The sequence below is a fragment of the Ciconia boyciana genome, chromosome 1, assembly GCF_034638445.1.
Source record: "Ciconia boyciana chromosome 1, ASM3463844v1, whole genome shotgun sequence".
NCBI classification, from domain to species: domain Eukaryota; kingdom Metazoa; phylum Chordata; class Aves; order Ciconiiformes; family Ciconiidae; genus Ciconia; species Ciconia boyciana.
In genome coordinates, this window is record NC_132934.1 from 152,188,499 (window position 1) to 152,203,268 (window position 14,770).

Here is a 14,770-nt window from a genome sequence, read left to right on the forward strand (position 1 = left end):
CCTGGTGGCGTTTATTCTCCCCTGGCTTGACAAAGGGCTGGAAGTGATGCTGACCAATGGCAAACACTGAGGTGGACTGCCACGGCACGGGCACGGGCATGGGCAGGTCTGCGCATGAGGTCTGCTGGGGGGGATGCAAGATGTTTTGCTGTGTTTTGGTGTGCACAGGCAGGGCAGTGAGCAGGCAGGCTCGCCCATGCAGGCAGCAGTGGCGGCTGCACCCTTGGGAGAACGTGTGGCTGTGGGCAAGGAGAAATATCGTCTCTCTTGTTGCTTCTGCTCTGCTTCCCCGTGAAGGCAGTGGTGGTGAGGAAGTTGATTGAGATTTCTTGCTCAGGTTTTGGGAGGAGCAGAAAGATGGCTGGTCAGCAGACACATATGGGGAATGTGGAGGGTGCGGGGCAGGCAAAGTGTCATTTAAGGACTGGCAAAGTTCATTGCATGGCTTTTAAATTATCTGAGAAAGGTGACTAAGAAAAATGAGCAATAGCTGTGCGAACGCCTGCTCCTTGGGTGGAAACTGGAGGTGAAGCACAGCCAGCTTGATAACTGCTGCATGTGCTGAGCTTCAGGAGGGAACCACTACTGGGACTGAGGCATTTGGACTCAGATACGCAGAAATAAATACAATTTTCCTTGTCTGAGTGCTTCTGATGTTCATGATGGAGCCAGGGACAGAAGAAAAAGGTCCCTATGATCCCAGACCTCACAGCCTGTAGTTTGATCCTGCAAGAGATCATGATTTCCGTGGTGATGATTTACTCTCTCTGGTGACCAGCGATAGGACATGAGGAAATGGAATGAAGCTGCCTCAGGGGAAGTTCAGATTGGACATTAGGAAAAGGTTCTTCACTGACAGGCTGGTCGGTCACTGGAACAGGCTCCCCAGGGCAGTGGTCACAGCCCCAAGCCTGTCAGAGTTCAAGAAGCGCCTGGACGACACTCTTAGCCATATGGTTTAGTTTTAGGTAGTCCTGCGAGGAGCAGGGAGTTGGACTCGATGATCCTTGTGGGTCCCTTCCAACTCAAGATAGTCTGTGATTCTGTGATTGCCCTTGAAATGGGAACTGCCTCTCCAGGAGGGCCTGGGGACGGTGCACAGAGCTGGCAGAGTACACCGCGAATGCAGCCGGTGCTCCTTACTTAAGGGCTATGAGAGGTTTGGGCTTGTGCTGGCTGCCAGTGTCAGACTTATTTTAAAATTGGATATCTACCCTGAGATATAGTGGGCAAACGCTCCCTATAGTCACTTGCTAGTGGTAGATACTTCCAAAGGTCTGGTCTCCTCCTTGTTTGAGACACCTCTCCCAGAATAAGATTAATTACCTTGTTGAACTGCCTGTTTCTCTCCATTGCCTAGAGAGGCAGCCCTTACATTGCCATAAAAGCCAGATGCCTACTTTTTAGGGGTGGATGAGATGCGTCTAGTCTTCGGAGTCTGAATGATGCTGAAAGGTCGCCTTGTGCGACACTGCCACAGCTGTTAACAGCTGCGAAGTTGGGTAATTTTAAGGGCTTATTGAATCCCATTGTCACTCTTGAAATAATACCTAAAGGCTGAGTTCCTAGACTTAAGAGTAGGCATTTCTAAGGAGGCTGTTATAAATTGGGAGAAAACATAATTAACTGACTTTTGGGTATTTCTGTTGCTATTACACTGCTTTTTGCTTATCAGTAAAAAGTACTGAAAGTGCTGAGTAGACTTCCCTGCGTTAAAACCATTTCATAGAATATCAGATACTAGATATGAAAAATACCCACTAAGCAGAGGATGGAGAACAACAGACATTTCTGTTTACCAGTGTCTCTGAGGAAAAAAAGGATGGTTTAATGTCAGACCAAGAATGAATTAGATGAAATTTTCAGTGAATTGAGGGCTAATAACCACTGCACCCCACAGCCTCCAAAATGCTTTGGGTTGAGTGAAACATTTTGTTTGATGTGAAGTGAAAGGTTTTATTTTGGTTTCAAACCAATTCAAATATTCTAAGAAATAAGGGAAATTTGTATATGGAAGTAACTTCAAATGAGAAAATCAAAACCTTTCATTTTCAAAATGTCAAAATGAAGCCTTTCCAATTTTCACTGATTTCTTTTGTCTGAAGCTAACAATTCAGCAAATTTGATACAAATTCATGAAATATTTATGTGATGCTGAGTCTTCATTTTATTCCAACAAATGGCTTACAGTTCAAAACTATGCCCAGCTTAAGCATTGTATCATGCTATCCAGCTAGCCCTTTAACAACACTGGGTTCTTCTTCTCTCTTAGATATTCTCAAACCTGAAGAGAGTCTGTGACACACACTAATAAAAATGACAAATGTGTATCTTTCTTCATAAAAATATAGAGTTGCTGTTAAAATGTAGAGTAAGATATCTTAACTCCTTGTAAAAAAGACTTAAATTACAAAAGTGGCTGATACAAATAGTTTAAGTGATGGGATGCATGACATAAAACTTAATCCATGTACTGATAACTGAGTATTTTAAAAATCTGCTTCTGAGAGTATTTCTTTACAGCATTTTCTGCAGTGTTTCACTGTGGATGTCCTTGGATTTGGTTCTGCTTTGCTGGAGTTCTTCTTCCACGGTTTCACTAAAGGTGCTGGGTTAACCCTGAGCACATAAATTACAAATATATATGCATGACTTGCTGTCGATTTGCATGATTATTGCTGCGAAGATAGGCCTGGCATAAGGCAAGACAACAAGCTATTGATAAGGCCAGTTGAGGCAGGCTTGGGATGCTTTGGTCTTCTGGACAGTGTCTTGATTTATGCTATAAATAATCAGGGGTACGGTTTTATGTTGGGGCCTTTGTGTGGGAGCTAAATGGGATGACCTAACCTTTGAACCGATCTTTGTGCTTCAGTTCAGAGGGATGGCACTGTGTTCAATGTCACAGCAAACGTGAAAGGGACTCTAAGGGATAGCAAGAGCGATGCAGGACGCCCTTGCTGCTGTCATGTTTTCATTGGGGAACCTTCTCACGTTTTTTTTTGCTGATAGGCTTCAACGTTTTTGTGAAGCATTTTCAGAAAATGATTGGGAGAACTTACACACATCCAAAATTTATGAACAGCAAAGAATATTTTCAGGACGGGGGAGAAGAGGTACTGTTACATGCTCGTTTTGTTCATATATGTGTACTCGCATACAGAAAGAGAAAAGTTTATTTGTTCATAGCATAGGTGAAGTACTTAATTATGTGGAAACTTTAGGTTATGGTCAGAGGGCAGATTTAATACCTAATACAATTAAAGAAGTAGAATCTGCAGAACATCTGAGACAGCATTAAAGTAATTGGAGCACCTTTTCTCTTTGCTAAAATGATTACATGAGAAGGGGGTCTGTGCCAAGTCCAATGTGTACTTCATGAGTGTAATCCTGCTTGCTTTTGGGGACTGTTTGAATGGGTCCCTTTGTACGCGTCGGCCAGATCATTTCTGTGTAGTGAGGAGTAAACGTCAGTGCGAAGCATGTGCTTCTGTGGTTTCTGTTAAATTGCATTGCAGCCGTGGCTTTGGTTTTTTGTTTTAAATTCAGGCTGGTTTAATACTCTGGGAATTCTGGCTTCACAATATTAAAAATGAGCACAATATAGGAAACAGCTGTGAGTCTCAATGCATATTGTTCTTGGGCTTTACAACAGGTGGCATCAAAATGCAGTCAGATTTCACTCATCCCGTAATTGCAGCAAGATAAAAGCAGGGCACAGAAGTAACTCCTTGCCGCTGCTGGAGAGGCTCAGGGTGGGGGGAGGGATGGCAGGGCATGGAAAGCAGATCGGTGGAGCAAAGCCCTCTGGACCTGGCATGCTTCTCAGTCCTCCTATGGATTGATGAGACCTCTCGAACGTGGATGCAAACAGCAGCCTTCCCTGTTTCACACCTCGCTACTGAGTGCAAATTGAGTCTTATGTGAGGGTGGCTCAAATAAACTGTTAATAGCTGTATTAAACAGTCTTTGGGATCCATATCGTGTCTCTGAAAGACAGGCATACAAATGCTCTCCTCGGAATTAAAGCACATGCAGCTGGTAGCCTTCAAGGTTTCATTTTGGTGGCTTGCTTTCTCTTTTTCCCCCAGAAAGGTAAAGCTATCATCAGCTGGGGTAGCAGGTCATAGGTTTTCATTTTAATGGAGGAGGAGGGTGATAAAGACATGTTTTATTCACAGTCAGAGAATGCTTTCGTGCGGTGTGAATGGGAACTGGAGCTCATTTAGCCTTGCTCTATAGCCTCTCAGAGCTGTGCTTTACAGAAGAACATGTTAGAATTTATGAAAGTTTCATTACTAGATTTGTCAGGCAACATCTGTCTGTTGCAAAGAAGACAAACCCATTTAAATTGTGGAGATTAAAAGGCATGCCTCCTTACTCTTTGGTGTCAGACCTTTGTGTCTGCTGCCTGCCCGAGGCAACGAACCCGGGTCTCACTTCTGCTGAAATTAGGTGTGGATTTCCTGCTGACCCTGGGGAAACAGGGATGAGGTATCCTGTGTGGGGAAATACTGCCCAATGCAAGTTCCCTGTGCAGAGCCCTCTACCACAGGAGTGCAGAACCCTAATTTTTGGCCTTTCTTGCCTTTTTTCCCACTACCAGAGAGATGCTACCTGCTGCAATAGTGTAAAAACTGCAGTGACATGAGGTCCCAGCCCTGTGGCAGGTGTCCTCTGCTTCCTTGGCTTCAGGGACACCTCACTAACTGACCCCAGAGTATCAATTCTCAGGTGTCAGCGTGACAAGAAAGCTTGGGGTGGCACTCAGAGGGGCTGGGACAGCAAAGGGGTCCAAGGCTTAGCCCCAGTGCTCAAACCTTGGCTCTCAAAATCAATAGCAAAGTGTGCCCAACTGTCTGAGGGGTTGTTAGGGTGCCCCAGAGAGCTGGAGGAACTCCAGCAGCTGATGAAATAGCTTCTGAAGGGTGACACAGTAAAGGAAAAACTCACCAATTTTTACCTTCCTTAGAAAACAGTGTATGTCAAAAATGGGATAAAATCTTGCCTTTCCTCAGCAGCTGACATTTTGCAATGAGGTCCTTAATTATCTTGGGAGAAAAGAGAGAAGTTTGCAAGAGGGCTTGTGGTGAGATACGCCTGTAAGTGAGGACTCTGGCAGAGTGCTGTGGTAGCTTGAGCTCCTGAACAAATTTAGGAGGCCGTGCTCAACACGGGGGATATGAACACAGCTCCCAGTAATTTGTCTCCTGCTGTGTCCCCTCTAGAAGTGATGCTGTGTGAGGGGGACAAAACAGGAAGAAGGGACACACCAAAAGACTGAGGAGCAGGACAGAGGCACAAGTTTGCTCTAGTTTCCCACATGTCTAGTTCCAGAGGTTTCAAAATTTCTGTCATGCTCCCCACATACTTATGCCTCTCCTCTCTGTGAGACGTGGTGTAGGATCCACGAAGTATTTGGGGACCTCCTACTAAGAGACCTTTCTGTAGGCGCATAGGATTAGGTCCATATTAGATTTCTACACCATTTGGAAGATGGCACTTGATCTAAATGTGTTGCATTTAGCTCTGTTGAGGCTTTGCAGGGTGTGCTTCCCCCACGGTGCGATGCTGTCTGCAACAGCCATGCTTCGCAGCTTCAGCCCACCAGCAAAACTGGGTCTGAGGACGCCTGCACACCAGCAAATCCTGTTTACTTCCTCCTAACATGAGCACCGGATTTGTACGCTCGATCCGTCAGTTAAATTTGCATGTGCAAACCAGGAGAACTCTAGGATACAATGTAGGATACAAGTGAGGGCAAGCTTTATTTAAAAACATGTAGGTTGTTTGTGGCTAGACCGGTGGGGAAGCCTGTGGCTTGTCCACACTTATGTTGTCAGGCTTAAAATCACATTAGTTAAAACAAGTTAACTAACACATTTGCAGATGGAAACACTTTTCCTATTCAGATGTGGCTAGAGGAAGCAGTTTCATGTTTGCAGTGGTGAATAATGCCTTGCATTTATATGCTCATACTACTTACTCTTAGAATAAGAGTGAGCACCTGATAACTGGGTTATCACATCCTTGTGAGGTGTTGGCACTCATAACAGACCTCCCTGTCATGATAAACCGGTTGAAAACCAGTGCAACAAAACAAAACCAAAAGGAGAAATAATGATTATGGTTTTAGTCCAACTAAATCCTTGAGCGGGCTGATTGTGCTCATGTGTACAAAAGTGACAGGGCTGGAAGCAGGAAGGGGGGTCCATCGGGAAGGCGGGGATCATCTCCTTTGGCAGCAGCACAGATGTAGATGGGCTTTTGGCAGGCATGAAACTGCCCAGGTGCACAGGGTCTGCCCAGTCGGCACCAGCCTCCAGGTCCTGGTCCCCTACTCAGGCCAGGGGGCTGTCCCCAGGAGGGAGCTGGCGTGCAAAGGGATGGCTGCATCCTCTGCAGCTGCCATTTTTATGGTGTATTTTGAGATGACTGTTTTCAACTCGGATCACTCGGGTGATCGGTGCAGATCGGCAGCGCCGCACAACCTGGAGGGGCAGCAAACGGAGGTGTGAGGGGGGGCAGTGGTGTGAGGTCGGCAGAGTGAGCTTTTGCATCGAGTGCTGTCCCCCAAGGCAGCGTGTTCTGCAATGGCACCTATCCCTTGTTCTGTCTCACTTTGTAATAAACAGTAGAGGCATTAGAGAAGTTACATCATCTAAGTAAAGAAATTACTAGGTTTTTCTAATCAGTTAAGCAAAGCATGTGTTAAATGACCTGCCTGGGGGATTGTATTGCCTTTCTTTAGCCTTTCTTTTTTAAAGGAGTTGGTATATCTCTGGCACAAGAGAAAGAAATGGCCTAGCAATATAAAGCAAAAAAAGTATTGGGAAGCTGGAAGCCAATAAGCATATATAAGAACTCTCACCAGTTTTAATTACCTCTGTGCAATACTGATGAGAAATTTAACAGAATGCATTTGGAGAAGCTTTCAAATTTTACCAAGTCGCATCTAATCCTTAATACACTGACTATCCAGACACAGAGGCACCATTTTCTCAAATCTGGTTTACACAGACAGTATTTTATATCAATATCTTCACGTGGTACGCAGCAAATCTTCCCAAAGAGCAGTGAGATCTTTTCTTCCTATCATCTCGTTTATACCATTGCTTGCTCACTTTTTGTGCTCAGTAATATACTTCATATGTTTTTTATTCCTCTTTTTTTCCCCTTCCCAACTCTTCTATTTGTGTGTTGGTAGCAAATGATTCTTATTTTCAGGTTCTTCGAATATAAATCTGACATTTACACAGTTTATATGTGGGGAAACTGCTGTGGCTTCAGGAGGCTAAGATGGTGTTAAAAAACAAGTAGTGGAAATAAAAATGCATTTCATACCTACTCATGCATATAGCATTCATACCTTGAAAACTATACCAGTACGTGCACAGAGCCAACATTTGGGTCAACTGCTTCCAGGCTCATGTCTGCTGGAGCAAAACTGGCTTGTAGTTGGGCAAGGCTTTGGCTACCCATGTCTCCTCAGGGTCTCTGCTCCCTCCAGCCAGATTACTGGGATTACTGGGATTTAGCATGGGACTCGGAGAAGCCCAAGCCCCGCTGTAACCAGGAAGGCTGGACGGGGGCCATGGTGGTGCTGGGTGCTGCACTGCTGATGGTGAAGCTCCTTGGCTGACATACGCAGCAGGAGTCGCAAGATCCTGCGAGTATTTTTAGGTGCAGTGCTTCTGTGCACTCAGCAGGGCACTGATAACCAGCTCTTCTGTTATATTTAAATATAAATTAAACCAAGCTGCCCCTGAAGGTACCATCTTAATTGCAGGCGTAGATTGTACGGCTGGAAGAGGCCGTGGTGACTGCTTCACCTTTTACATGAGGCAGGCCCAGAAAACCTCCTTATAAACCATTCATAATTTTTTTTTTTATTTGTTAAAAATAGTTCACAGCATCTCCATAGCTCAGGGCAGTTGTGTGCCCATCTGTTCTGCCTGCTGTAAGTTGTTAGTTCTGGATTTGGCACTGTGGAAGAAAACTGGCATATGACAAAGAGGAAGCAGGACCTACATTGATTGACAGAATATTTTCTCAGTGGGAAAGTGCAGTGAACTTGGGCATGAAAAGGGATAATCCATAAGATATTTATCACCAGGGATCTAAATTATATTAGGAAGTATACAAACAAAGATCTGGTTTCTCTCTAGACGCCATGGGGTCTACACATTCTTATGCTATCCTTTAAGATAGATTGTTGCTAAAGGAATGAATAAGAGAAAAAGTCTTTGTTGATAAATTCCCTGGGAATCCACTATAATGCTGTTTTGAGCCTTTGCGTGTGTTCCCAGAAGCATCACGTGTCACGTTACCCTGATGTGTAGTTGTGAAAACATGGAATTTAATCACAGTTTGTCCAAGATAATTTTTTTAGGCTGTTGTAACCCTACCCATGAACCTGTATGTGCTAGAAGATGCACAGTCCTTACTTGGGAGGAATTTTTTTTTCTTCTGATCCTGAGCTAGGGAAAAAAATGTAGAAGGTGGGGAGGGAAACCTTTGGGATGAAGAAGCAGATGGTCCAAAGCTATGAGGAAGTTTAATGGCTTAGTGTTTTAGTGGGCTTCTGGAAGTTGTAATGCCTGTATGTGGAAAAACAGATGGTGGTACTGTAAAAGTGACTGGTACTTGTGCATGCAAAGCTGGGGATATGGCATTTTTGCCTCGAAACTGTATCTTTGAATACATTGATGAACTTAACTGTGGACTTACCAAGGACATAAAGAAAATTATTCTGACTGGCAAATGGCAGTGTTATTGTTTGTGGCTCGTGGAAAGCTCACTGGATTGCTGTTAAATTGCACTGCAGCAGAATAACTTTTGTAAGGCTGCGGGGAATTTTCTGAACCATCACAAAAAGTGGAAATGTGTAAACTAAAAATATCGCATCCATTTAATATCATTGAGAGGTCATACCCAGTGAGTGCACTCTGAGCCGACACAGATGGCACATTGCTCTCCTCTTGTCTTTGTAGACTGAGAAAAGAAGCTCTTTCAAACACTCATTGTCTCTCCTCCTCCCCCCTCCAGTGTTAATTTCTGCTGGAGTGTTTCATTGCCGTCACTGCGAGTACACTGGGAGCTCAGCACTACCAGTCCTGCTTAAAACTGAATGAAAAATAGCTTGTGAGGAGTTTGGAGAGTGGAGACAATCAGCTTCTGTCCTACGTGATAAACAAAAGAGACCCAGCGGGGAGGATGAGTAGGAAGCGACGATGCCCAGACTTGTCCTGGGCTTACCCTTTTTTGTGGTCATCTGCTTTGAGGGTTTTTGAACAGGACTCTGGGATTTTATTTGGTGTTTTAGTTGACTGTCAGACCTTTATTTGCCTCTCCTGGACTCAGTCTTTCTCACACTGAATGCTCATTGCTTGCCCTCTATCATATAGCTGTCTGCTTGGTCACATTGTCCAGGCTGGCAGCTTTCCCCATGGGAGCAAGAAACCAAACTTGGTGTTCCGCCTTCTGCACATCACCTTTCTTCTGCATCACCTCTGAGCACTTCTTGTTCAAGATCTGGTGCTCAGGATCAGTCTCGACCTGCTCCTAGGGAGGGCACAGGGCTTTGCAGCACCATTGGTGCGGAGGGCTGTCACCGAGAGCACCACAGCCCTCCAGGTGGGCCTTTTGCTGTGCCCACGCCAGGCTGGCTTTTGCAGCCCACTTTTGGGTTGCAGTTACTTGACAAAGCTGAGCCAGTGCACTCATCTGGAAAACTCACCCAAAGCAAAGCCAACAGTTTTCCACTGGTTTAGGAGCTTGAATCAGTTCAGTACTAAGATGGGTACAGCAGGAGCAAGGGTTAAAGAAAAGGTAGAGCAGAGGAGGAGGAGGAAGGGGACTGTGCCTGGCCACAACAGTGAGACATTAGGTCACTTCGTCTGCATCCCAGCAGTCAGGAAGGTGGGTGCTGGTGTTGCCTATTCCTTGGGGCTTTGTAGGTCTGGCATCTGCCTGTGTGACTTCTGTTGGTGCAGTGTCTGTTTTCCCCAGGGAGTTTTGCACTTAAGCAGCTCTGTAGTGATTTGCTTTTGGCATTGAGCAGTTCATAAATTTATTGGTCTTTAATCAGTGAGCCATAAAAGCCGAATGGCCTTGCTGATTATTTTCACTTGATCAGCAAACCTGGGTATCACTCACTGCAGCCTTGTTGATACACATGGATGGACTTGTTGTGCTTCGACTGACACCTTTCAGATGACCTCAGAGCATGATTTATTATGCATCCTTTCCCCTACTTTTGTCAGAGACAAGTAGCAGGTACTTCATAGGTAAATTAGAGAAACCTCTGCCCTAGGGAACAGAGGACCTAATGGCAAGAGCACTAATACACTGTTAGCAAAACGGTGGTGATGAGGTGGGATTCACTGCATTGCAACATGAGAGGGGAAGACCTGAAGCACGTGGATGCATGCAGGCGCGAGGGCTATTGATAACCCTGTTGCACTGCTGCTTGCTCAGTCCATCCAAAAAGCAAGTTTCTGTTCCTGAAGCTGGCAGTTTGTCACCTTACATGAACTTACAAATAAATAAACTATTCAAACAGGAATAGGAGCATTTGTCCGAACAACGTGATAGAACAGATTGTGCTTTTTTTCTTTCTGGGAAGGAGATTTGATCCTTCATTTGTTAATCTTGGCCTCTAGATAGAGGGGAAGGTGAACTCCTTCCTGAAGCTGATTAGGTGTGCAGTGGATACACACTCATTGCAGCCACAGTCGTGATAGGATTTTTAAATGTTTTATTTGACATGTGCATTACTCAGACTACTGTTCCTGCATGAATCCCTAATTGATGGAATATTAACTGGGGAAAACTTTTGTCTGTTTAGTTGGGAAATGGTTAAGCAGATTTGTAGTTTTGATGAAAGATACTGCTTGACAGAAGACAGAGGGGGTTTTTCTGTCTTTGTAGGAACACTCCAGAGTTGGCATTAGCTTAACTTATGAAGAAGGAGTCCTATAACATTAAGCATTTTTTCTCTGTAGGCACTGAAATGTGGAAAAAAATATTTATGACTTCCTAATTACTGAAAGAGTGTCATTCAGGCAATCAAAGTGAAAGTGGAAGGAGGTCTGGGTGTAAGTCTTCTCTTGGCCTCAAAGGATTTTTCTTGGGAATGGAAAACATTTGAGCAGGTATGTAGGATGAAGAATGAGAAACCTGGTATGGTATGGGTATATTGGCACGTAGGAGAAGACAAGTCACTCACTGAATTAGAGCACTGCCGTGAAATAACAATCCATGATCGTTAGTGGATTAGTGGGCAGAGACAGAGGGGACAAGCAGCAGCTCCTGTGTACTTACCAGGTCCTCTCCAACCTCCAGAGCTGGTTGTTTTGTGATGGCCCTTTTCTGGCTGTCCTTCTGCCTCTCAGACATCACTCTGCTGTCCCGGGTGTCTCGCTTGCTCGGTGGGGTTTCCTCAAGAGCCTCTTCAGCTTTCAGAAGCAGTTCCTGCCAGGCAGAGCAAACAGCCTTCTCAAAGGCAGGCTTTCCTACCCTCACAGCAGCTAGCATTGGTGGCAGTCCTGGTTTGGAGGGGATTGTATTTTTTGTAAAGGTCCAGGAATTAACTTCAGGGAGTGGAAATATACATATTCATAAATAAAGCAGTGGCCTGAATTTGTGCCCAAGTTTAATCAGAACCAAAACCATATTTCTAAAATTAAATGCCTTTTCAGCAGAGGAGGAAATACCATAATGTCCCTATATTCACTTACTCATGACATTCTAGCTCAGCTTTGTATACTGAAAAAATTCAAAGTGTTTGACATAGGCCTAAATAAACATTTACCCTTTTGGTGCTTCATCCAAGTAGAGCTCAAAGCGGTACTTGAGACTTACCCATTCATAACTGGGAAGAATGTGGGACCTTCCCACAGAGTCATTCCAGCTTGATCAGCTGGGATTTGTAGTGCTGGGAAGAAAAAAGGGCATTTTTTCAGCTTGCTTTCACTTTTTTCCCCTCCCAAAATGTTTTTGCCATTTTGGCTTTTTTTTTTTTTTTTTAATTTTCAGGTCTTTTAAGTTTAGTAATGGGAAAACCAAGCTAAAGCCTCAGCTAGTCGTGGGTTTGTGCATGAGCTTCTCTGTCACAGCCCAAAGTGCAGCTTGGTCCCGCCGATTCCAAATTCCTGAAGTATGAGGAGTTCAGCTTGTGCTACGTGCATGTATATGCACAAGTCATCTTTTGCCAAGAGGAAGGGAAATTTCCCTCACTATTGTATAGCTGAGTTTCTCAAGCTAAACCTCTGTAATTTATAAATTAGAAGTCTTGGAGAGCTGGAGGAGTAGAGAGTGCTAGGCATACAGTGTGCTCTGGGGAAAACAACATTGCTTTATCGTGAGCTTTTCCTGCACGATTAGAGAACAAAGCTGGGGAAAGAGGCTTGTTTATGGCTGCACGGAGTAACAGAGTTATCAAGGAATGTTGTATTACCTACACAGAAAATATTGCTGTGGATATTTGGGTTCCTTCATAACATTTGTTGATGCTTTCAGACTTTAATATGGTTGTGATTCATTTCTGGAAACAGTTCCTCCGTGTTTCTCACAGTTGTGCTAATTTCTTTATCTAATGTTTCAAGTCAGCTCCTCTATTTATTTCGGGGGTAGGTTTTACCTTCTTAAAATACCTACTTGCATGCATACTTGTGCAGAGAGTGCTTTACCTGTTTTTATTCTGAAAGGATCAGATCCCTATTCCTTGCAGATTTTTAAAGGCCTTTGCTTGTGCTAAGTTTGAAAACAGAAAGGACTGGAGTCAACTTCAGGCATGGTCTGTCTTAAACCTTAGAATAGAGAATGGTTAGAGAACTCAGCTGTTGGATTATAGACTTTCCTTGGGTAAAAAACTGTGTTTTGAACATAAAACAATATGCTAACGTCTTTAAAGTGAGCAACTAAAATCCAGTTCCCTTCACACAGCTCCTATAATATACAAATAAATTACCTGTGCATCAGTATCAGAAGCAGAACAGAAAAAGCGTTATCTTTATTTTAAAAAATTACTAAGGAGGCCTTTAACACTGTATTATAGAGCATTGGCAGATAAAAACTTGAAACTTAAACATTGAGAGTTGAAACTAAGCTTTAAATAGTGTTTGTTTCAGAAATCCGATGGTATTTAGAATCCTTCAGAATGAACAAAATACATTTTTACATTGAAAAAGGAGGTGCAGAGGCCTTGTATTTATTTTTACTGACATAGTGAACTAGATGAGTTCAATTTTCAGCCTTCTGAAGTCAACTGTTTCCACTATCCTCTCATTTCAGTTTTAATTGTGGAAACGGCAGACTAAATTTCTTGTCTTCTACTCATTGCATTTGCTTCTCAGGTTGTGGTGCTTCACTACTAAACCTCGGTGCCCCTAGGTTTAGTAAAAGAAGATGCTTTTCCATGTTGGTTTATTTTTTCCCACAGCATATTGTGGAGAGAGGTGCTGTCTCAGCTAATAAGCAAATAGCTCCACGAGCAGCCAAACTAATGATGCCTGCTTTCCAATGGATATGTGTCTCTTGGTTGATTGACTTTTAACTGAATTATGCTGCAGGTGCAATGTGCATTCATCCCTTAGTAGGCACCAGAGAATCCACTTTTCAGCCAAAGTTTTTCTCCCACGAGGATGATCTGTTGTTTAGTAACACACGTTTCAACTGAAGCTTTTCTTCTGTCCAAGAACTCGGAAAGACTCTTGCTCTCTTTTCCTTCCCCTTCCCGGCTCTCCTCACTGGTGTGGACTCACCACTGTCTCCTCTGCATGACCGTCACGATGCCTTTGAACTCTCTACTCTGCGCTGCCTCAGGTTTGGCTGAAAGTGCCCAGCAGGCTAAAAGTCACTAGGGCAGCTGGAGAGGCAGGCACTTTGTAGCATCACATAATCCTTAGAAAATGAGGCTAAAAGCTGAGGAAAACAATTCAGAAGTACTGGGAATGGTTCATGTTTGGATTTTTCTTCCAGAGAGTGGATGCTTAAGGGGATTCAAGCACTGTTTGCAGAGGATTCAAGCACCCAGCAGAGGAGCCCATGACAGCAGGAAGATGATCAGGTCCATGTCCTTGTCCTGCTCAATTCAAGGCAGATGCTCACCCCTGCAGCTCTTGCAGGACTGTGCCTTGAGGACCAGGTGGTTGCTCTCAGCCATTAGTCCTGAAGGTGTTTTGTTATGAAGTAGTAAATATACTCACCAGAGCAGAAAAAGCTTCTTTGTCCTGCCTGTGGTAGAGCTGGGAAGGGAGCAATGTGGATTCCTGCTCCAGTGAGCGTGTGCTTTATAGAAAGTGGAACTGTTCCAATAAACAAGCAAATAAATAAATAGCATCCACCCTCTTGTGTGCTACACAGCTATCCAGAGACAGAAGAGATGTGAACTTGGGTCATCTGCTTCTCAAATGCATGTTCTGCTCTGGAGAGATTTAACTCTCTGGCTCTTTTCATTCTGAAAATGATTCCCGAATACCCTTCTGAGCATGGCCTTTTGCTTAAGGATGCCCCAAATAAAATTAAACTACTTATTTGACCCTAAAATAGTACAAGTACTTGCTGGAAATTCTCCACAGCCTCGCTTTCAGAGAAGAACATATTTTTAATGCACATATATGTGGGCAAGCCAAAAGGTATTAGCTCCTTGAATGTGGTGGATTTTCTTCTTTTTAAAATCATTTTGGACCAAGTTCTTACACAGGTGTTTTATACCATTTCAGGACACATTTTTCCCTGCTGTTTTGAGAAGAGAGAAATTTTTAAA

General features: G+C 43.8%; 1 protein-coding gene and 1 long non-coding RNA gene across 4 annotated transcripts in view; one reads left to right on the forward strand and one right to left on the reverse strand.

The window, feature by feature from the left end:
• SH3RF3 (SH3 domain containing ring finger 3) overlaps positions 1–14,770 on the forward strand; it is a 255,958-nt gene that overhangs the window by 109,652 nt on the left and 131,536 nt on the right. The window lies entirely within an intron of this gene.
• On the reverse strand, positions 5,707–11,997 carry LOC140646219 (uncharacterized). The gene is made up of 3 exons (XR_012040370.1): positions 11,866–11,997; positions 11,326–11,475; positions 5,707–6,491 (listed from the first exon to the last, which is right to left on the reverse strand). It is a non-coding gene; the product is annotated as an uncharacterized lncRNA (long non-coding RNA).